This window comes from Anguilla rostrata, chromosome 5, assembly GCF_018555375.3.
Source record: "Anguilla rostrata isolate EN2019 chromosome 5, ASM1855537v3, whole genome shotgun sequence".
NCBI classification, from domain to species: Eukaryota; Metazoa; Chordata; class Actinopteri; order Anguilliformes; family Anguillidae; genus Anguilla; species Anguilla rostrata.
Window position 1 is genome coordinate 52,666,969 of NC_057937.1, and position 23,318 is coordinate 52,690,286.

Consider the following 23,318-nt stretch of genomic DNA (forward strand, 5'->3'; position numbering starts at 1 on the left):
TCCAGCATGCTTTAAAAAGCACAAAGAAAGGTATCAATGTAATAGGTTTATATATATATATATATATATATATATATATATATATATATTTTTTTTTTACATTTTATTCAATAATAAAATTATGGAATAAAATCTGCTTTATAAACCAGCTTTAGCACTTGAGTGCGCTTCGCTAATGGGTGCCCCTTCACACCGGCACACAGAGGAAAGCAGTCTGTTTGCTTTCATTACCGTTCCATTTCCCCAAAGATGCGGAGCATTTATCGTCTTAGCGTCTCCGGCTTTTCAAACAGGACGCGCTCGGCGCTCCTCAGATCTCTCTGAAAGGCTCTTGTAACAGCGGTGGGCCGAGGGCTACACGCGGCGTGATGAAGAGAGCGAACAGCCGCATCGCCGCCCGTCTTTAACGAAGTCGCCGCAAACGCGAGCGTCAGGCTGGAGAGCCCGCTAAAACCTCCGCTTTTTTTGTCCTGTCGTTTCGCACGAGACAGCCCAACGTGTTACTGCGTATGGAAAACAACATACGAGGAGGTCCAAACGCCCGCTATGAATTACACCATTCAAAGTGTCTCTGCGGCCCTTCAGTGACACAGTGGGCTGTTTTGATGGAAATATTAATGACTGAGCACTGACTGAGCGTGCGATGCAGAATCACTCAACACGCAGCTTCGCAGCTGAAATGCAACAGCGTCGCAGAACAAGGCAAAGGCAGCACTGAACGCGCAGCGGCATTGCCGCGTGACGGCTGAACAGCACGGATGAATGCTCAGCGCTACCACTCCGCGCACCAATCAGGCAGCTCATTACCATGTTCAGACCAGGGCAGATGGGGCAGGTGCGGTGTAAAACAGATGTCCCTGGTGAGGATATAGATAGACTCTGTTATTTGCTAAAGGGTTGACTGAGGATCAGGATGCAGGTGTAGAGGGACAGATAGGAAGAGCAAGGCCTGTAAGGGGTGTATTTATAACCTTGGCGCTCGGGAGTGTGGTTAAGGCTTAGTCATGTGGCCAGGGTCAGGGGGTGTGGTCAGTGCGTGGGAGGCGTGACCAAGGCCTGGCTGGGCGATGTAACCGGGGCCTGGGGGGTGTGGTTATCATTAAAACGCAGTCTCACTAAGGGTCAGAGTCCCTCTTGCCGTGGGTAATGGCTTTCCTGCGGGCTTATTTATGAGTGCTCTCGGGGAACCGGACTCAGGCCCATATATAAGCCTTTTATTATCCACACATCTAACCCACAGCCTCCAGTTCAAACTCTGCAATATTTCTCACTCTGCTGGGAGCGAGGACAAAGAGGAATAATGGTGCAAACCCCGGCACTCCCCGGGGCTCAAACTGCGCCACGGCTGTACAGCTATTTCCGTGGACACCCCGCATTTAGGCCTGAGTGTCCTTTTAGAAATAACTACCTGCATGGGCATTCGTGACTTGCTTTATATTCTATATGGCTGAGGAATCGAAGAGGAAAAAAAGCTTCAGGTCTTTCCTTCTGCTACTGGATATAACTCTCAAGAACATGTTTTCGGTGCATGTAAAAGTTAATTTGGTTTGAATATGAAATTGGAAAACAACACCATAGCAAGACCAGGATAAGAATATATAAATGAATAGTGCATTGCCTAATAGTAGTATGGTACAGTGCAAATAAAAAATAAATAAATATTAGGATTAATATGTCTAGACATATGCAGCTATCCACACACAATCAGAAAATGTATTGCTGCAAGACATATTTTTGTTTTAAGTTATAAATAAACAGTTTCAGTACAAACAGTTTTACAGTTTTCTATGCGCCTTTCTCTGGGGACTTATAACACTTTGATACTCTCATGACAAATCAGATTTCGACTTTACTGCTTTTCTGATTTGGCCTTGGTGCTCTATGAATTTTTGGCTCCGGCAAGGCCAAAGTGGCCCTCTACCTAAAAATGGCAATATTTGAGGCTTGCTGCTCCCTACACAGGGACAAGAACCAGGTAGAAATCAACTGACTTGTAGTCAGGAACATTTCCACTCTTCAAAATGAGAGCAGTGCAAACTCCTCAGGAATTAACAGCGACTATTTTCAATTAATAGTGGTTAAGGATTAAGAGGAAAGCAATATGAGCAGGAACATGAACGGCTCGACGTTAGACACTGTGCTAGTGGTGTGAGCACTGGGATCATTTCCTCAGCACTGGGACGGCAGCACTTCTTAAAGGGAACTCTGTTCTACATCCTGCTCTCCGTGCATTCAGCACCAAGGACAGCTCATCGCCTGCCCTGAGCACTGAGTGAGAATACGCTCCTCCTGAATCCTGCATCTGAGTGCATTAGACTACGCACTCACTGCACTCTCCTTTATCTGACAGTGTCAAGAACACGCACGCACCCCTCTTACCTGTATCTTACTGCATCAGGCCAAAGAGGTCAACTAAATCTCTCTTGAATCACCAGCACTGACAGATCAGGGGTAGGAATCTAAATCGGTTCAGTCAACGCACAAAAAAAAAAAGATTTAATCAGGTGATTTGATAAAAATGTGGAAACACCACAGAGTCACAAAAGAAACAATACATTCTTCCAATACATTCTTCCAATATCCAACCAGGAAATACAACCACCATTCTCCAGCGCACAGCCTTCTCTCCAACAAAACCCAATCAGACCGTGTCCAGTCCACTTCTAAACGGGAGCCACACACACACCAGCAAAGTACACACAGGATGGCCAGGGGCCTCTGAGTCTAACAATCTTGTCTTTTCTTTCTGCAGGGAAAGTAAATCTCCAGGCTAAACTGACATGGAACAATTTCAACTCAAATAGAAGACATCGAGGCAAAGAGACCTTGGAAGGGAAAACAGTACCTTGATTACCTTGATTACCTTCTTAATCATTTAGAGAAGTTAAATTTAATCTGTTATTCATTCCGTCTTACTAAAACATATTAAGTGGTAGATGAGGGCATGGGTAAAAAGGTAAAATAAGATTTTTAAAGAAATTTCTTTTTTATAAATGAGCACTCATATGGGCTCTAAAATATGCCAAAAGGCATAATCACTTTTTATTAATTATGCTTGTATCAGGAAGTTGTAGCAGTGGTATATCTGGCCAGTTAGGATCCAGGTACAGTAGGGTTATGAGAAGGCAAAGCAGGTTAGGGTTGGGTTAGAATTTCAGGAAAAGTTGAAGTATCAGGATATTGACGTGCTAGGGGGCTGAGTGTGGGTATTAAAAAGAGACTGCTGGCTTTCATAGGAGCCAAGGGTAAAGAACACTCAAATACACCCAAATTACCCACCACCTGTCTTCTTATTCACCCTCCTCCATTACATTCTGCAGTTTTTATTTTCCCAGCATTCCTCTGTACGTGCGCCTGACTCGCATCTCATTCTACATCTGCTCATTAGATGGTGAGTTATCTGGTAGCGTCTTCCTGCCTGTTTTCCCTGAAATAAACTGAAATAAATACACCACATTTCATTTTTACAGCATCTCGTAAAGACCGACACTCGTGGAAGACATTCACCACAGCAACGGTAACCAAGATGATGTGGAAATGATGACGACGATGTAGTAAGGTTAACGTCTACATCAAGACGGTCCCTCTCACCTTCATCTCGTACGTCTCTCAAAGTGAATTATCTAATGCATTTCCTCACAGGCGACTAGTCCTTGAACAACTACAGGAAGATGTTGCGGTGAACAATTACACAGACATTATGCAAAATAGAACACACACATTCATTACATTACATGACATGACATTCCTGAGAAAGGGAGAACTACTTCCTGGCAGGAAGCACACACCGGGATGAACAAATGAAAGGTGAGGGTTTTCCACGATGAGGACCTGTGTAATGGCAGGTCACAGAGGAAATCAAGATGAGGTGGGTGTGTCCCTGAGGTGCCTTACCACACCCCCTGACACACAGAATAAACCTGGCCTGAAGGACCACAAATCAATTTCTCAGCAGGGATTAACGGATTACACCCAGGGGCCCAAAACCTGGCTCACAGAGAGCTGGAAGGGTTCTCCTGGTTTTAGATCACACCTTATACGTACAATCAACAAGCAAGAATGCAAATGGAACAATAACAGTGCAATCAGCTGCTTTTATTTGTCAATTAAGTGCTGAGTAGCCCACTGAGACCCATTAGACTCTGTAGCTCTCCAGGACAAGGGCAAGAGGACCTCTAAATTATACTCTGGCCAAGTATTTCACAACAGTATGTCAGGTGGATATTTTCTTGTTGATGCACCCGGATAATAAGGAACCACAAAGCCATGCTCTTTATGAATACCACAGTGACAGTACTGTTCTCTGTTCTTCATTACCTCTGTATTTGTCAAGATCATTGTAGTAAGAATTTTCTATCTGAAGGTGTGTGAAGGAATCTGCATCACTGATATCTGTACTATGGGAAAAGAATTATAAGTACCAGCACGTAGATCTGTTTACAGTGCACATATTATTATTATCTTTCAAGCAGTTCTTTTCAGTAAAGTTTAACTTTGAATTGCTTAAACCCACTTAATAGTTCAGAGTTCACTCTGAGTTTACCGTGGATAAGTGGCAGGAACACACAGGCTCTCAAAGCAAATTCAAGCACACATACAGGACCAAAGTTGAAACACAGACAGACAAACGTATTCCCCACCTCAAACAAGAGCTTGAGTCTCCCTGCTAATGGAGAGCTATATAACCAGGGATGTACACACAATCACTCAGGATTAAACACTTGTCTTCTTTGCGGGAAACACGCATTGCTTCTCTGGTGCCTTTTTTTAACATTAGCTGTACATTTTACTTTTTGAGTTTTTTTTTTTTAACTTCAAGAAGGTTTAATAACATATCCACACAGTCAACACATTTTTATCTTAAATGAGCAGGCAGGACATTTATCCTCATTCAAGACCAGTTTACCCTAAAACCGAAATATTCAGCCACCCTTCAAATAAATAAAAGATACAGCATTCATAACGACAAAGAGCAAAAAACCACAGTCAATGTGAAAATGGCTGCATTATGCACTGGTTAAGTATTTCATAATAATATCTCAGGTGGACATTTTCTCGTTGACGCAGCCAGATAATAAGGCACTACAGAGCTGCACTGTGTGACAGCAATCTGCAGCTCCTCACCTCTACGACGCACCCTTCCCTTCACGAGGAATATCACCACATGTGACCGCACAGTAACCAGGGCATTCTCAAACAGCAATACCGGCCATCACAAGAGAATACAGAACTCCTTGCCGCAGATTTGAAAACATGCCCTGTAAACGGCATCAACTGTCAATGCAAAATAAACCAGCGCTGTTTATTTTGAACACACAATTCAGCATTGATCCTAGCGCAACACTCTCCTCAACTTTCACATATATTTCTTAATAAAATTCATTGTTGCAGTTATTTTCATATCTGAACGCACCTGAGCTTTCCAGAGTAACTCAAGGAATCTGCACCACTGATACAGTATCTGTATTGTGGGAGAAGAATTATATAAACCAGCACGTACAGTAGATCAGTTTGCGGTGTTCATATGATTACCATTGAAAAGCACTCTGAGCATTGAGCATTCAGCGCAATAAAGAGCCAAGAACCGCAGCCGCCAAGAAAAGGGCTCACGGCTGGTTTTCCATAACTGGACTCAGAAACAGCACAGAGCCAACTCCTTATTACACACTCCACGGGAAAATCCCAAATAACCTAATACACACACACTAAAATACACTAATACACGTTCATTTGAGTTTATAGGGATGACCACCCCTTGCTTCAAGTGAAACTTAATATCACCCCTGCTGGGTAATTTAATAACCCTGAAAGGATTTTCCCCATCCAGAAATTAAACAGCAATCCTAGCCAGCTCAAAATGCACCACAAGCAAGGGCAATGAGGCAAAATTCAAACACAACAAACATCACGGCAATACTGAACGTGACTGCAGAAGGGGTCACAAACAGTGCAACCAAAAAAAAGAGCACTGCGGTATATTCAATGTATTCCTTTTATCTGTGTTTATTTTCTCATTTACAACATCCTCCTGATTCCATGTATGAAGCAGGTCTCAGATGGACAAGCGACCATTGGGCAGTGACCATGGGCAGCAGAGTATTCTTGGTTTTTCTGATCAATGCAAAGATCCAGGATGACTGATTCACACATTTATACACAGATGATAAATAAACTGAGAGCTGGGATCCAAGACCAATCAGAATGAAGGATGCCGTGGGCTCCGCCTGATTTGTGCATAATGTTGCTGGGAAACGTTGTACCCCATTCTCTTCCACACTGAAGTTCAAATAATTGTACCACAGTTCAGCACTTTAGGCACTTGGATTTTCAACTGAACTCTCATAAAGCTCCAAAAACACCAAATCCCTTACTTAGGGCATAAATCCCCAAGCTCTCCTGAAATGGCAGCTCTCCAAGCCGCATTCACACCAGCAAGGACAGTCTGAGGCCAGGGACAGACAGCTCAGGACAGGGATGAAATACACTGAACGTTGGCTGAGGCCTCCACCTGAAGGGGCAGCAGAGATGGGGCCCTTTGCATTCCCGTTCTGTAGCCTTTGAGATGAAGCGGGACAGACTTTGGGAGTCCCAAACCCTGGTCCTGAAGGATCTACTGGGTTTTTGTTTTCACATAAAAAAATCAGCAACCAATTCAGAACCAGGAAACCAGGGGCGGTGAGATAACTGTTAGAGTTAAGGCACCATTACACCTAGGATAAATAACTATAATGATATCTATAATGATATAGGCAATAAATTCATCTCAAGCAAACAGAATGCATGTGTCTGCACTACAGCGATAACTATAAATGCAGCCAAAACCATAACTATAAATTTGGATCGCTCCCAGAGCAATTTTTTTTTTTATGCAGGCACAACAATAAAGTACCTTCAGCCAATCAAAAGTTCTAAAGTGAAAAGTTCTCACACCGCATCTTTCACTGACAGTTTCATTCCATGACAGCCATGCCACCGTGCCGCATACATTACTCAACTACAGCATGGCATCTAGTTTGGATAAGAGTTCTGAAAGTTCCCTTGATGCCGATCATAAAAAAGTTGCCGCAGAAAAGGCAGACAACTGGGCATGCATTGAGAGACACCTGGGTATAACGTATCTTTAATGTTCCCAAATTCACTGACTGGGCCTTTTGGTTTTTTTCTTTTTTTTTTTTTAGGAAGCGAATACAGTAGTATGAAATCTGTGATATAGTCATCCTCCAACTTCCAAATGACACTTCACACAATCACACTGTGGAACGACATCGTACAGTATATATGTCCGTGAAACTCTGAATCGTTATTGTTGTTGTTACCTTTTATAGCTGCTTTATACACTGCCTGGCCAAAAGAAAAGTTGCCGTTTGAATTTTTTGGACAGTACCCACTGTACAAGCCTCTGGAGGCAGCGTTATGATCTGGGGTTGCTTCAATTGGTCAGGTCTAGGCTCAGCAATGTTATGCGGCAATAAAATGAAGTCAGCTGAGTACCTGAATGTACTGAATGACCAGGTTATCCCATCAATGGATTTTTTCTTCCCTGACGCCACGGGCATATTCCAGGACGACAATGCTAAGATTCATCGGGCTCAAATTGTGAAAGGAGTTTACGGAATGGTTCGACTCTCCCGTCGTCAATACAAGATAATGCAATTCTGGACGGAAATAAATGTTGTGATGTTGCAAAAGGTTGTTGAAACAATGCCACGACGAATGCGCGCCGTAATCAAAGCTAAAGGCGGTCCAACGAAATATTAGTGTGCGCGACTTTTTTTTTGGCAGTGTATCTTTTCTCTGCTAAGTGAGAAGGTACCTGAAATGTGAAAACCAACAGGTCTGGTTACTCCTGAGAGGAGCAGTATGGCTTCCTGCTTCAGAACTTTCCATAGCACACAAACCAGCAGGTCTGCACAGCAGGAAGCCAGCAGACTGATCCTAATGCCGAACGTGAGCTACACCTCCCCCCTCTACCCATCACCACCATGCCCCAGTGCACAAATCCCACCCCTAGGCTATAATCCCACTCCTACTGGGGGCAGCCGAAAAGAACAGTGCCACTGGCGATGGATTAAGTCAGCCATCGGGACTCATGCGATAAAGACTCGTTAACTAATCATTTTTAAAGATTAAACGTATGATACATCTTTCTAATCTCTGGCCAGGCCAGCACGTTCTTTCTGGTTCCGCGTCAAATTGTTTTTTTCCCCTGCGTTTCCTCTTCCAATGAACATCAGCCAGGATTAGAGGCTTTATTCTGCTGTAACTGAACAATCTCTGCGCACAAAAATCAGGAGCTAGAGGGTGGGTAAATGCCATTCCATTGTGTCAAGAAAATGCAGACTCATCCTTCATGAGTCCTCTGTGCAGAAGTTCTGGGCATCAGCCAGGCAGCAGTGGCCAGAGGCCACATACAATGTGAATACTACTCTGACCAAGCAATACTCTACATGTAGATCTGGGGATCTGGCCCATCATAAGCACCACTCCATACCTGGCCTATACCACCCCATTCACCCACTCCTTACCTAGTCTATACCACCCCACCCACCCACTCCATACCTGGCCTATACCACCCCATTCACCCACTCCTTACCTAGTCTATACCACCCCACCCACCCACTCCATATCTGGCTTGTATGCGTGCTTCAGTATTCATCCTTTAGCCAATGAAATTAAGTGCTAAAGATGCTTTGCTTGTTGAATTTCGCAAAAATCTTTTTCACACCAGCACAAAAAAGGGAAACCTCTGAAGAGACTGATAAACTGAAAACACCCCTGCAGAAACGATTTTCTCAAAATTATCCCTGACAATTTCTCATCATTTACCACACGGAGAAACTAAAATAAATTCAATACAAATAATCAGAATTCCACATGGGGCCCTCGCTGAGTACATAAGCAGAAGGAAGAAAATAACGAATTGGCAAATAATTCAATTGAAGAAACATTTAATGATGGATGCCACAAATATGGCTTTCCTCAAGTGTGCAGGGTTCCTATTTGGGGAGGGGAGGGGGCATGTTACATGTCAGACTCTCCCCTCTCTCAGTCCTCTTTCCTACTGGCCGGCCTTCCTTGACTGACCTTGGGAGAGGGAACCCGAGCTGATCAAACTCCCCCCTCTTCCTGCTCCAGTTCGCTTAATGAAACTTTTATCACTTTGCTCTCCGAGACAGATTAACTGAGCGTAATTTCACATGTTTCAACTTAAATCACTCTGCTGAGCCAGAGAACCCGCAGAAGCATTACCCCTTCCCACAAAGTGTGTTAAATACAGTGGAATCATTTACACCTTTCCGCTGAAGTGTTTTAAAAAACCACTGAAACGGCAACCCCTTGAATATGCAACGCGTTGCAAGCTGCAGAATCATTTACCCCTTTCATATGAAGTGTGTTAAACACAGTGGAAATGCCAGCCTCTTCATACAAAGTGTGTTAAATGCTGCAGAAACATTTATCCATCATATGACATGCTACAATATATAGAGGGTATATGCTACAATAAAGTTAACCCATTTCACCCACGCTTATTAAACACAGCAGATAAGAGGTCTACACAAAGTCACTGCAGTAAGAGAGATGCATGCTGGGAACAGATACATCCTCATGGGAAAGAGATGCATGCTGGGAACAGATGCATCCTCATGAGAGAGAGATGCTTGCTGGGAACAAAGACATCCCCATGAAAGAGATGCAGGCTGGGAACGGGATGCCCAGATATTGCTTAGCTTCGGCCATTAAGCAGGGTACATGGTGGTATGACCACTGGCTGGGAAAAGGGTCATACTCACGAGTGACAGATGCATGCTGGGAACCAGTGCATCCACAGGAGAGAAGTGCATGCTGGGTATTGGGTGAAAGTGGAGAGGATGGACAGATGTGGGTGTCTAGCCGTGCCAGTGCAGTTTTGGCCACAGACCGCTTGATTACGCAAGGGAATTAGGATTCTTCCTTCCAATATATCATGACAGGAAGCAGACACTGAAGCCGTTAAACACGAGAGGGAGAAGAGGGCTGGTACAGAGGGGCTTTTGTGCGTGTCAGGAGCCTGTCCGTACACACTCCTCTGACTCCCTCCCTACGTTATTCACACCTCCATCTCTTTGTCGGCTGGAAAAATACATTTGTCTCTCCCCAGTGTCTCAAAACACAGGGGGAGGGCAAACAAATAGCCCATTATACATCTCCCTGCAACACAATTCAAGTCCAGGCCCCTGAACAATATGGAAAGAAACAGCCATTGTCCTACCACGACAATAAACATCACCGTGTCGACATGGTGATGTGTAGCAGGCTTATCTAAGGGCAGGACATACATTTATTCCCATCAAACATATCGGGTCTGCTCAGAGACGAGCTCTGAGGTGAGCTACCACATTCAATAAATCGCACTACACCTCCCAATCTCCCCAAACACCACACCACAACTCCCAAACCTCCCCACCTCCCCAAGCACTACACCACAACGCCCCACCACCCCTAACACTACACCACAACTCCCCACCTCCCCAAGCACTACACCACAATTTCCCACCTCCCCAAACAGTACACCACTACTCCCCACCTCCCCTAATACTACACCACAACTCCGCATCTCCCCAAGCACTACACCACAATTTCCCACCTCCCCAAACAGTATACCACTACTCCCCACCTCCCCTAATACTATACCACAGCACCCGTCCAACCCTAAAAGTACACCCAACCTCTATGGGTTTGAAAAAGGAGGAATGTTTGGGAGAAGCGGATGGTGTCAAGGAAGATTAGGGGGGTTATACAGGGTTTCATAGTGTTCAATTAAACACGACAGAAAATGGCGACCTCCTCAGGGATAGTGTCTCTGAAATCTCCCTCCTTAAATGTCTTCTCTCCTGCAAGGAAATTAAACCCAACAACACAGCAGGGCTCCTCCTCCATGTGTTAAAAACTCAAATAAAAACCCTGAAAGCAATTAGCCCAAACCGCCTGCTAGCGAACACTGAGCCAGAGGGCCAAGCCACTGCCTTTTGCTCCGCATGTGAATTCATTACTTCACGTTGCTTACATGTGAATGTGACTAAACCATGTCATTTATATGTGAATATGAGTGCTTCATGTCATTTACATGCAATTTTAAACAATCCATGTCGTTTACACACGACCGCGTTCTTGTCACGTTCATTAAATGTGACCGTGAATACTTGACGCCACTTACATGTGACCGAACGCATCACGTCGCGGATAACTCCACGCGATTGTGATTGCTCCATGCTGTGGATTACGGCTTGTTGTTTACATGCATGACCGTAATTACTTCATGTCATTTGCATGCGATTGCGATTACTTCCTGAGCGTTTACATGTGAATGTTTTGTTTGGATTTAAAGGTCCAGAAGGAGCTGGCTGTTAGAGTGAGAGGGAGGAGGGGGCAGGGCAGAGAACACAAATAGCGACAGGCTTAATCTGTATTAATCCATCAACTGGGGAAGGAGGACTCTGCTGGCAAGCAGCACAGATTAAACAGGACAATAGAGAAAGAGAGAGAGAGAGAGCAGGAGATGGAGAGACAGGGAGAAAGCCAGGGAGAGAGAGAGAGAGCTATGAACTATGACCGTAGCAAATGCATGATTGTGTGACTCAGCGAGAGAGAGAAATCATATTTGATGATGCGATCAACTGCCTGTTCTGTTATGTTCGCTCCAGTTTCTGCATTGAATAATAAAATGATAAATAAAATGGAGGGGCTTAATGGTTTAGTGAAACTGCTGAGTGAGAACAAACAAAAGCCCACCAGCACCCAACAATCACAGGGGAAATGTACTCACGTGCATATACATATACTGATTTATACACAGATCTATACACAGAGACACTCATACACAAGCACAGATACAGACACTGATACACAGACACAGGCTATGATTTACAGTCTTTTGTCAGGTGGTTCATGCAGATAGGGGTACAGGGTCATGTGATCCACTTTCTCCAACTGCCAGCTGCTCGCCTTAATCAAAACACAAGCAGGCGAAGCCTCCACCCTCCCACCCCCAATGACCAACACTGCTCAACAGCTCAGCCCCAGGGAGTCACATGACCCATGACCCCCCATCAGTTAGCCGACGCCTGAGAACGCCACCCTCCCAGCAATCACCCTGACAACAACTGTTCGTATTGGAGAACATTTCTTTCCAATCTTTCGTCTGAGCCAATCGCGAACGGCCCCACCCACTCGGCCCCACCCACCCATCGCTGGATTAATTGCCGACCCAGAGGAAGACAGTGCTGCCATGCTTCAGATCCACAGCTGTGAGGTCAGGGCTCCCACTGCACCGAGTGTAGTGTGTGTGTGTGTGTGTGTGTGTGTGCGTGTTTGTGATATTCAGCAGTAGCATCTGTCCCTGATAATGGCACAGCACTGGCCTGTCATCTTGGCCATCCCATCTGCAGCCTGTCCAGATGGGTTCGGCACCACTGTATGGGCAGGGGCGGGACGGACTGTGGACATCTGTGTGCTGATGTCACGGCACAGTACCCACTCACTCAGGAACACTGCAGCTGACCAGGACCAGTACTGCTAACCAAGAAAACTGCAGCTAACCACGAAAACTACTTAAACAGGGACACTACTGATAACCACGTGTGTGCACGTGTGTGTGTATGCGTATGCGAACCTGTAAGCGTGTGTGTGTATGTGTGTGTGTGTGTGTGCATGTGTGCGCACGCATGTCTGTGTGTGTGCACCTATGTGTCTGCATGCATGCATGTGTTGCAATGTAAACTGATCTCAGAGCTGTAAGGGTCATTGGCAGCTTCAGGGAAATCGATCAGAAGGGGTTCCCGGGGTCATGTGACTGAACTCCATAAAGTAATTTGTTCACTCCACTGCACGCCTCACCCACAGGCACCTTAGCCTCTATGTCTGCAGTGCACACAAGTGCTTTCTCATGGTTCTGAAATAAAGCTTTATGTTTTTACATTATTGAAGAGCTCACATGGAAGCAAGCAAGGGCTATTACATACATACAGAAACATCAGAGATACCACGAAAGAGAGACAGGTGAGAGACAGGTGAAGACAGCCGGAATGGCTTTGTTTTGGATTTGTTGTTCAGGCCAAGTCCAGTGAGTATTCATCAAGATAAGGCAGCGGTGTTCAGTGGGATGATGGAACAGCGCTCAGTAAGATAAGGCAGCGGTGTTCAGTGGGATGAGGGAGCAGCGCTCAGTAAGATGAGGCAGCGGTGTTCAGTGGGATGGGGGAACAGCGTTCAGCAAGATGAGGCAGTTGTGTTCAGTGTGACGAGGGAACAGCGTTTAGTAAGATGAGGCAGTGGTGTTCAGGGGGATGAGGGAACAGCGTTCAGTAAGATGAGGCAGCGGTGTTCAGTAAGGAGCTCCCCTACATTCCGCGTCTCCCATTAGCCCCTGTCTCCACGCTGCAGAGTCACATAACGCTGGCACACTGTCATTTCAATTACAGCACAGCTCTCCCGCCACTGCGAGCTTAGCTCGTAAGTATTTCCACACTGATTCAGATTAAGGCAGTTTTAATGTCTCTGTAGTCTAAGCACTTACATGGTGAAAGGGGATGTTCTGCTAAACTCCAACAGCACGAGGCAAGTCAATCAAGGTTTAGATCTGAATAGATGCAGCAAAATTAAAAATCAAAGCACATTCGTAGTAAAACAAGGGCATGTATTAATATGCATCTATTTAGCCCCGTCTTTATTGCTTATTGTGATATGTTATGTTCCGTAAGCTGTTCTGTCAGTCCTTACCAGGACCTAAAGGTCATGTGACAATAGAATTGCTTGGTATTTCCTTTGTGACATGCTGACTGTCATCCTTTCACCCCCCCTTTCTCCACCCTCCACCCTCCACCCACCTACTCTCCTCAATCTCAATCTCGTCTTTGAAGCCCACAGCATCACACGTACACTTATTGTTGTTACCATGGTAACCGGAGGCAATGCAGAAAGGATATGCCCACAAATAAGGCAAACCAATCAAGGCCTCTTTCGCCCGCGGAGGGAAAGGCGAACGGCACGGCTCCAGGACCAGGAGCCAGCGGTCAGACCGCAAGGAGAGAGGGGGGAGAACGCGTCCTTAAATGCAGCTCATGACCGCAAGCTTCGCTAGTGACGACCGTGACAACACCTTGCTGAGATCCACAACACCTTTAGGACAATCAAGAGAAAAGGAAGGCATTGTTTTGGCAGCTATGAGCATGGGGGCAAGTCTACCAACATCATTTCAACACCGTCATACACCCCAATCACTAGCCACCTAGTCTCAATAGAGTGATCGCCGCTCACTGCTTACATACATGAACATACATGAACACGCGCGCACGCGCGCACGCGCGCACGCACGCACACACGCACGACGCACGCACGCACGCACGCACACACGCACGCACGCACGCACACACACACACACACACACACACACACACACACACTCTCCTCCGCAGGGTACTTAGTAAGCACCACACTGCCGCGGCATCTGTGCCAATCGATTAAATCTCTCATCACTCGGTAATAAACATAATTGACCCACAGAAGTAAATAAATAAAGAAATAAGTGTGCATGTACGTACATAAGTAAGTGCGGCAGTAGAGAGAGAGAGAGAGAGAGAGGGGCGCTGAGCTCTCTCAGTCAGAGTAATGACGCCTCCCTAGAGACCGGCCCGTGATAAGCCTGCCGCAACACAGCGCAGCCTCCCGACCGACACGCGCCACAGATCACACGGAGAGCAGCTGCAGTGTGTGCGCTAATAACCACCCACCACTGCATGTGCTGTTATAACCACCCAGCACTGTATGTGCTGTTATAACCACCCACCACTGCATGTGCTGTTATAACCACCCACCACTGCATGTGCTGTTATAACCACCCAGCACTGCACGTGCTGTTATAACCAACCAGCACTGTATGCGTGCTAATAACTACCCCCCACCGTATGTGCAGTTATAACCACCCCTACTGCATGTGCTGTTATAACTATCCCCCACTGTACGTGCTGTTATAACCACCCAGCACTCCATGAGTGCTAATAACTACCCCCCACCATATGTGCGATTATAACCACCCCCCACTGCATGCGCTGTTATAACTATCCCCCACTGTATGTGCTGTTATAACCACCCACCAATGCATGAGCACTAATAACTACCCCCCACGGTATGTGCTGTTACAACTATCCCGTACAGTATGAGCTCATGCTGCTTTTCTATACGTGTTGTCTGTATGAGGGACAGCTGGCTCTGTGCAGGTTCATTTGCAAGGAGAGTGCCACAGAGGGTGCCCTCCGCACCTCAAGTGCAGACCTGAAGAGCAATCAAGAGCCCTCGGCGACTGCAACAATGCCCTCCATGCGCTAATGCAACCAAGAGCCAATCGAGAGCGGCCGTTCCCTGCCTCTTCACACCAATAAGAGGAGCGCGCTCGGGGAAGAGCACTGGGGCGAGAGGAAAGACGGCGAGTGGAAAATGGCCACTTCAACATTCCTTCTGGCCACAGAGATAATGAAGCTCTCTCCAGCCCACAGGCAAACCCTGAACACAGGAGATCACAACCTGCACAAAGAACCTCGCAACATGCAAGAGCTCAACTTCAAAGTTAAACTACTGAGTAAAAACCTACACTGACTGTGGTCCTTTTATATACAGTAGCTGCATGCAGAGGGCTGTCGTAGTGCACTCCTGGACAGACTCGTACCACAGTCCGTGAGCAGGTAACAAGCCGTCTTCGATATTTGTGGTGGTTTGGAGGTGTACTGTATGTTTTCGTTGAAGAATTGATTCAATCCTGGAGCATGGTAATTGGAATACTATGGCAAAGGCTTAATACAGCCTTGCAAAGAAAAAATTGTACAGGCACACAGACAGGCTACATTAATCTTCAGATTTAACTCACAAAGCAAGCATCAGAATTAATACACACACGACATCGACAGACAATGTGAAGGACAAATTTTAATTTAATCAAGGCCAGGCTCCAGACAGCGTCTTCAATGTAGCTGGACACCGCCGATTTCATGAACAACGGTCGCCGGCGCAAAGCTTTTGAAACGCAGAAACAGAACAGAGGATCTGCACTGCTTCTACCTGGCAGAGCTGAGGGCGAGAACAGGACAGGAAGAGGCGCAAACTCCAGAACACGCAGACGACAGGATCCCAAACTCACCTCCGGAGGATACAAGGGTTTAATATTTTATCAAGCCCTTATTAGCGCGCGGACCGAGGAGGCTTTGAATTAACGAGCGGGAGACGGCCAGGGGCACGAACGCCGAAAATAAAGGAACATAACAATCACAAAAATAGCTCCGGCGCTTTGGGCACTCCCACAACATTAAAAAACAAGAAAAGTTGTTGAACAGAACAGTAAATATCTTTTGTTCTCGGCGAAATGAAATATTCTTAATTTTTACAAAACAAAAAAAGTTTTTCAGCGTCTCGGTTAAGCAAGTCCGTCTCAATGTGATGTTCATTTTAAAGAGAAGAGTTCGTTCGATAGACCAAAGAGCGCATTTTACCACTTTTGACAAACTGACAAAGGTTTCAACAGCAATGTCTATAACACATTAATACTAGATTTTCTATAAGCAGTTATCTAATTGTATGAGTCTAAAATACATTTTTCCAATCTTATAACCATGGTATTCTGCATGTGGTACAAATCCTTTTTATGAGCAATTACCAGATTTACATGATAAACCTAGAAGCACATCCATCCGACGCACTTTTCACTTACATTCTTTCTGAACCTAATTGCCTTTTTAGGGGACAATTAAAAAAATGTTTCTGTCCATAATATTATCTTTATGTTTTACATTTCCTGCTGTTTTGAAAAGAGCTCCCGTGAAATTTCATTTCCTGGAAGAGGGCTGCCGATGTTCGATTCCCGCAGCCTTGATATCGCAGAGCTCACACCATCATGCAATTACCCACTCACAGACCCCAGGGCATACACAATGCATCTGGAATATACGGAAGGGATAAGTTTAAAAAAAAAAAAAAGGCTATTTCCCCACAGAGGAAAACTGAAGGTCTTTGTATTTGTGCAAATAGCAAATACAGAGGAATAATCAATAATCTGCTGGCTCTCCCGGTGCTGGGTTCTCTTGCGCAGAACCGTGCATGTGGAATCCTGGGAAGGGTTACCAAAGTTACCATGAGAAAGGGTGCTTTTACATGCGCTTACAGACCCTGCTCACCTTCCCCATCTCCACCTGTGGGGTATCTGCGCATCTCCTTCAGTCCAAAATGAAATCATCGCACCCTGGCAAGGCCCGTAATGAGACGGTAAAAGCAGAGAGCTGCATCGCAGTGGCAATGTTGACCCATTAGCAGAGAGCGAGGGCCGAATCAGCCTGCACGGAGAGAACGGCTCACTGAGAGCGAGTTCTCTCTCTCTCTCCTACGACACGGAGGGCCTCTCCCGTGAGCGCTGGAGACTGGGGGAGGCTCATTCGGATTCTTCTGGCTCAGTGGCTGATGTCGGGATCAATAGTGCAGCACAGACCCCCCCCCAGCCCATGCAGAGCCCTGGAATCCTGCGCCAGGGAGAGACCACCAGTCCGCTCATTCAGGTGTGGAGTCCTCCCAGAGTTGCCATGGAAACCTCCAAACCGCCTTTAACGGACAGGGGCAGAGCAATTTCGATTTTGACCAAAACGGTGTTCCCATCAACGCGCCCCCCCCCCCCTTCACAGGGGTACTAGCCAGGGGGGGCTAAAGCTGAGCACTAAAGGCCACTGCCACTGTTCTCCATCTGTAATACACTCCCACCACAAACACCACAGAATTAAACTACCACACGGGTAAGACACACGTCACACAGCGAACAGCAAAGACAATTAACTTGGAGTGGAACCATAGAATTCCACCCTAACAGTGCTGAGCTATAAAGAAACAGATACAAAATAAATAAATAAATAAATAAAGCTGCTCAAATAATTCCCCAGGATTAAGCAGCCATCTCCCAGCTGGCAGTCAGTTCTGCAGTGTCACAGTTTCACCTCTGCTGTGATTCTGCACTTTCCCTTAAAGAGACCAGCACTGAGCCACAGGCTAAAGAGACAGAAATTCAACCACAGGTCAAAGGCGGAAATTAATCAACCGGCTTGAGGGACCTAAATGAAGCTACAGGTTAAAAAGGCAGGGAGTGAAGAGGAAAATGCCTCTCCTGGCAGCTCAAAATAAAGCAGACACCAACAGCACTGACCCAGGTCAACAGACAAGCACCAACACATAAGCTGATACGCTTTGCGGCTCTAACGCTTGTGACCACATTGGGAATAAAATAGCAATTATAGTCTGAATAATGTACCAGAGTCGGAAACACATTAACGTGTCATATTTCATTACTGATGACTGACTGGAGGTGGTTTCAGCATAAATTAATACTGGTATACAACATAGGAAATGAGACACACAAATGAGGTGGAAGTAACACCAACTCAATACACAAAGGAGGCCATTAAACCTCAATCCCACTTCCAGAGAGCAACACTTGGCTGGAGCACATGACTGGTACACAGTCAGGTTCCATGACTGACAACATTCACAGTCTTCTGAGTAATGGGACACACTCATTAGGGGGTGTTGGTATTAACTCTTTTGTGTAACTGAGCACATAGCCACCTCACACTTGTTGTGTTGCCAAATCTTCTCATAAATATGTAAATGTACATTGGCCACATTAGCCTGATAAACTGATTTGGAGAGGGTTACAGGACTATTCCTCACAGGGTCTGAGCCTGAATTTGTGGGGGGGGGGGGGTTGGACTGCTTGGGGATGAAGCCAACCGTGTGCAAGCAGAAAGATGCGAGGGACTGAACCATGTCCCTCTTCAGAAGCCAGCGTCTGTTCGACTCCAGGATTACTCCCTCCAAGCGCATGAGCGCTGGAACTGTCCTCAAAGCTCCCTAAAAATGCCTGCATCTCTCATGGTGTCTGACGGGAACAAAGGACGCATAGTTGAGAGAGGACCTCAGATGTGAGACAGACTCCTCGCCTCTCTTTGGCCCCTCCCCCCTCAGCTCAAAGTGCACCCGACGGAGCAACAATTAAAAAACCCATTAAACCCATTAAAAATATAGACTAGGCTGCTGGGTGGTTCATTCAATTAAGCTACCATGCTGTGGTGCATGGATGAGCCCCATGGTCTCAGATCAAATCTCCAACACAGCAGTAATGACAGGGGCCAGTAGCTCAATAGGGTGATGCGCAGTTGCCGATTGTGTTGCCTAGGGTATGTGAGGCTTCAGTCGCCCAGGGTACCCGCTGGTCGATCAGGTTTCCATGGACTGATACTGATACTTCCATACTAAAGCCACATATGGAAGGTCTTCCTCTGACTCCACTATATGCAAGCTTAGGTCTGAGGTGTGAAAAGAAGCAGCTGGTGATACCATGTGTTTTTTGGGGGGAATGCGGCTGTGGTTTCAGACAATTATAAATTAGGATGGGAATTGGACATGCTCAACCCCACCTTGTATGCCAAATTTACAAAGAAAAAATATATTAAAAATTAATGATAAAAAGTAGATCAGCTCTGTTCAGACAAGCAATTAATATGACTGAAACACATGCTTGTGTGGGCTTCACTTGTCCAAACTCATAAAAGCTGCCAATTAATATCAAATTATGCAAATGACATATGCACTGAACTGTATGAGAAGTAATCAGGCAGAAATAACACAAATAACTTCCTCCCTGCATTATTTTAAATGGGACCACGATCAAAACACTGAGCTTATGTTATCTTAGAGTATGTTATACTATGTTTGAGTAATATAAATAACAGCCTTGTGTGTGCATTTGTGTGCGTGCATAATAATGCGCAAAGCAGGTACTGTAAGATTTTATATTAACTGCATTTTCAACAATGAAGTGTTCAAAAGTCCAAAGGCTGATTTAGCCTTACAGGAGCTCTGAATAATTACAAGACTATCCTCTTAAACAGGACTGGGCAAGGAGGGCCGTATATGTTTCTGGATTTCATGCCAACTTCTGCTATTCATTATTTAATCAGCCCAAACATTTAGTAACTGATATTATAACTGATAAGTTCATGAATGACAGCTGAAGACTGCCCCTGCGTCCAAACATTAAACATTTTATTGTGGTCTAATCTGCAGTTAAACCAGCAAGTGTATTCAGTTAATTAGCTCGTTTGGCCAGTGTAATCGGTGACAAGGAAAACATGCACACACACCGGACTTGCAGGAATGGAATTGCTCACCCCTGCTTTAATATGATTGGTTTCATCACAGAAAGATGAGAGACTTGTGTTTGTCAATGCTTCCCAATGGGAGGACGGCCATGCTGTGAGCGCCACGACGGAGAGAGCGACTATCATGAGGAGAGCGCAGACTGGAAAGGAGGAGAAACCATGACAACCATCCGCTACACAGAGCTTACCAGAAGGCAAAACTGAAGACTGGGGTCCGAGTTAAAAACACGCCCATGGATTCTCTAACGAAAGCACATAATTGATAAGGCTTTGAATCTAGAAGCTGCTGCTTTAAGTGCATCCCAGAAAACAAAACAAAAAAAACAAAAAAACATCCATTATACAAGGCCATTCATAAAATGCACAAACAGTAAAAGCACAGTACAAAAGGTATGAAAACTCTGAAATCTGTTGCATGCAATCTGTCAATATCTTCAGCTCACACAGTTACTGTACACAACCTTCAAAAAACATCATGCAGATACACAACCTTATAAAAGCAGATCATGCAGATGCACAACCTTCAAAAAGCAGATCATGCAGACACACAACCTTCAAAAAACAGACCATGCAGACGCACAACCTTGAAAAAGCAGATCATGAGGCTCTGATCTTGCTCCAAAGGAAGTAACCGTCTCAGGACATTCCACAGGGATGAAGCTACCTCATTAATTCATCATCAGTAAGAGGAGGAAGCATGGCTGATTCCAGCAGCCTCTCAGGCGGACTGCAGAGAGCGCGGCGAAGCGCGCCTTCCCTCTTCCCCTCTTTTTAATCTCCTCAACCCTTTCTCCATCATTAGTCTCTGAAAATCATTTGATACAAACTGCGCGTTTTCTCCGATCGATGCGGCTCCCCCGACGGGCATGTCTGATTTACCACGCCGCTGATTTCATACATGTACCGCGGGGAGGAGGGACAAATCCATGAAGTGGGCGGTGAGAGCAGTCATTGTGAAAAGCTGCTATTATAGACTTGTGGCTAGAATGACAGGATGCACATATTGACCAAAAGGCCACTACACTGATGCCAGCATGTACACTGTAGTTTCAGCGGCTGTTTGACCCGAAGGACGGGATACGGTTTGGAAGAATAAGTAGCACAGGACTGGATGAGGGTATTTCAGAAACATGTTATTTCTTTTTTTTTGTAGATATTTCAGTCCTCTGCTCTGACCACTGGGTGCTACACATTGTTGGAAGATGACATGGTTGAGCTTCACTCTATAAAGTAATTTGAGATTGTGAGTAGAACTATATAACTGCAGTCCATTAACATGATGCCTATTTATCTTTGATATCGTTTTGCATTGTAATCTACTTTTGTAATTTCATATCTATCCCTAGAGTATTCTTTCCATTAAATCCAATGTGTGCATACCACAAAAAAGACATCAATGTAAATAACTTGTCATTTTTTGTGTGTTATATTGCATAGTTGCATCAGTTACTTTGGCAGTGTATGCTTTTAAATTGGCATGTAAACAGCCAAACAAACGAGCAGAAATTTCCCCCGCGGCAGCACCTCGTAGGGGGGTACTATAAGGCTAATACAGGGCGTACACATATTGTTTGCTGCTTTTCCTAAACCTCCTCAAAAGCACTCAGATCTGACCTCACACAGGTGATGCTGGGTCCAAACGTGACCTCCAAACACTCCATTCTGAGAGACTCAGGTGCATGTTCTCTTGGTTAGGTACTGGTCCCATGTACCAATCAGCCATCTAGGAGAGCCAAGACCTGAGAGGGCAGGAAGTGGGCTGGCAGTGGCGGGGGGGGGGGGGGGGAGTGATCATGCAGACAGAGAGAGGTGCAACATTACCTCCCCCAATGCTGAGCACTGGAATTTAATTACAACAGCGACAACGACAACAACATGAATCAAACATTCAACATTCGGACTGATGCGCTACATCACTGTCAAACATGAAAAAGTGTGGTGAAATACACCATGCTCCACCGAGGCTAAAACAATTGGATTAAACAGATGCCCTCCTGGCAAAAAAAAAAATGCTCCACTGCAGAACAATAATGTGGAACGGTCACCAATTCCTCTCACTCCCTGCTGTGTAATGTAATGTGAGTGTCCAGAGGGGATGTGGCAGGAGCAGTTTCCTTAGGAGACCAAGCCAGCAGTTTATTACAACAAAAACTTCCCCGTCCAAAGAAGACATTATAAATGCAATTACAATTCTCCATCTTATAAAATGACCACCCTCCTCACATATCATCAGTCATCATCAGCCCTCTCCTCCAATCACCTCTCTCTCTTACAGCACAGAGTGGAATGTAGTGTGTAAAACTGCATCATGGACAAGGTGTGTACACACTTGACCAGGACTACTCCTAAGGCACTTCAATCCCTCAAAAGGCACAACTGGTAATTCTAAGTCGAGAGGGGAAACTGTAGTTTAAACTACTGTAGTTTAAAATAACGGTTTACTTTAAAAAGCAAAATATCAACGTATTAGCCTCACACATCTCCCGAGTGTTACTATCACTCCAAATCTGCACCTGTGTTTGCGGGTGAGACCCAGAAAAGCAGTCAGTGTATCCACGGAGACGCTTGATGCTGCGCCTCTATTGGACAGGATGGAGGGGGACAGATCGAGGGCAAGGTGTCCCAGCTTCCCCTCGGGATCCCTCCCGAAATCCACCAGCCAGTTCATTTTTTAAGCATCTCTTTCACAGCTTTGCTCCTTTCTACGGTGATTGACAAAACCGCGGTAATTGCACCACCGTAGCCGCTCTACTTCCATCATGTTATAGCAGGAGCCAGGCCTATCGCACATGAAAGTGCAGCTGGAGGAGTCGATTAGAGAGACGCCATCTGGGCCCAGAATAATAGCCGTCGCCACTGTACCATTTTGTGATTACTGGCAATTCATTCAGCACCGGGGAGGTCACCACATGCAGACCATGCAAGCTACAGGAAATTAATCTGTGCTTCTTGCACAGAACAGGTGAGGGGGGAAAAAAAAAAAATCTACAGGCAAAAAAAAAAAAAAAAAAAAAAAAACTTACCTTAATGGCAACTGAACAGTGCTCCCTATTGAACTCACATAACAGGCCTAGTAGTTGGCTGGGCGATAAATTGCAC

The 23,318-nt window shown here is 45.4% G+C and overlaps 1 protein-coding gene across 11 annotated transcripts in view; it reads right to left on the reverse strand.

Annotated features, from left to right (window-relative positions):
- Positions 1 to 23,318, reverse strand: part of LOC135255657 (serine/threonine-protein kinase BRSK2-like) — a 114,912-nt gene that overhangs the window by 85,388 nt on the left and 6,206 nt on the right. Inside the window, exon 2 of one of the 11 annotated variants that reach the window (XM_064337130.1) lies at positions 2,380 to 2,459. The exons of the other annotated variants lie outside the window; for them this stretch is intronic. The gene's annotated coding sequence lies outside the window, so the exon portion shown is untranslated. The remainder of the gene's footprint in view (positions 1 to 2,379; positions 2,460 to 23,318) is intronic. 11 annotated transcript variants of the gene reach the window in all.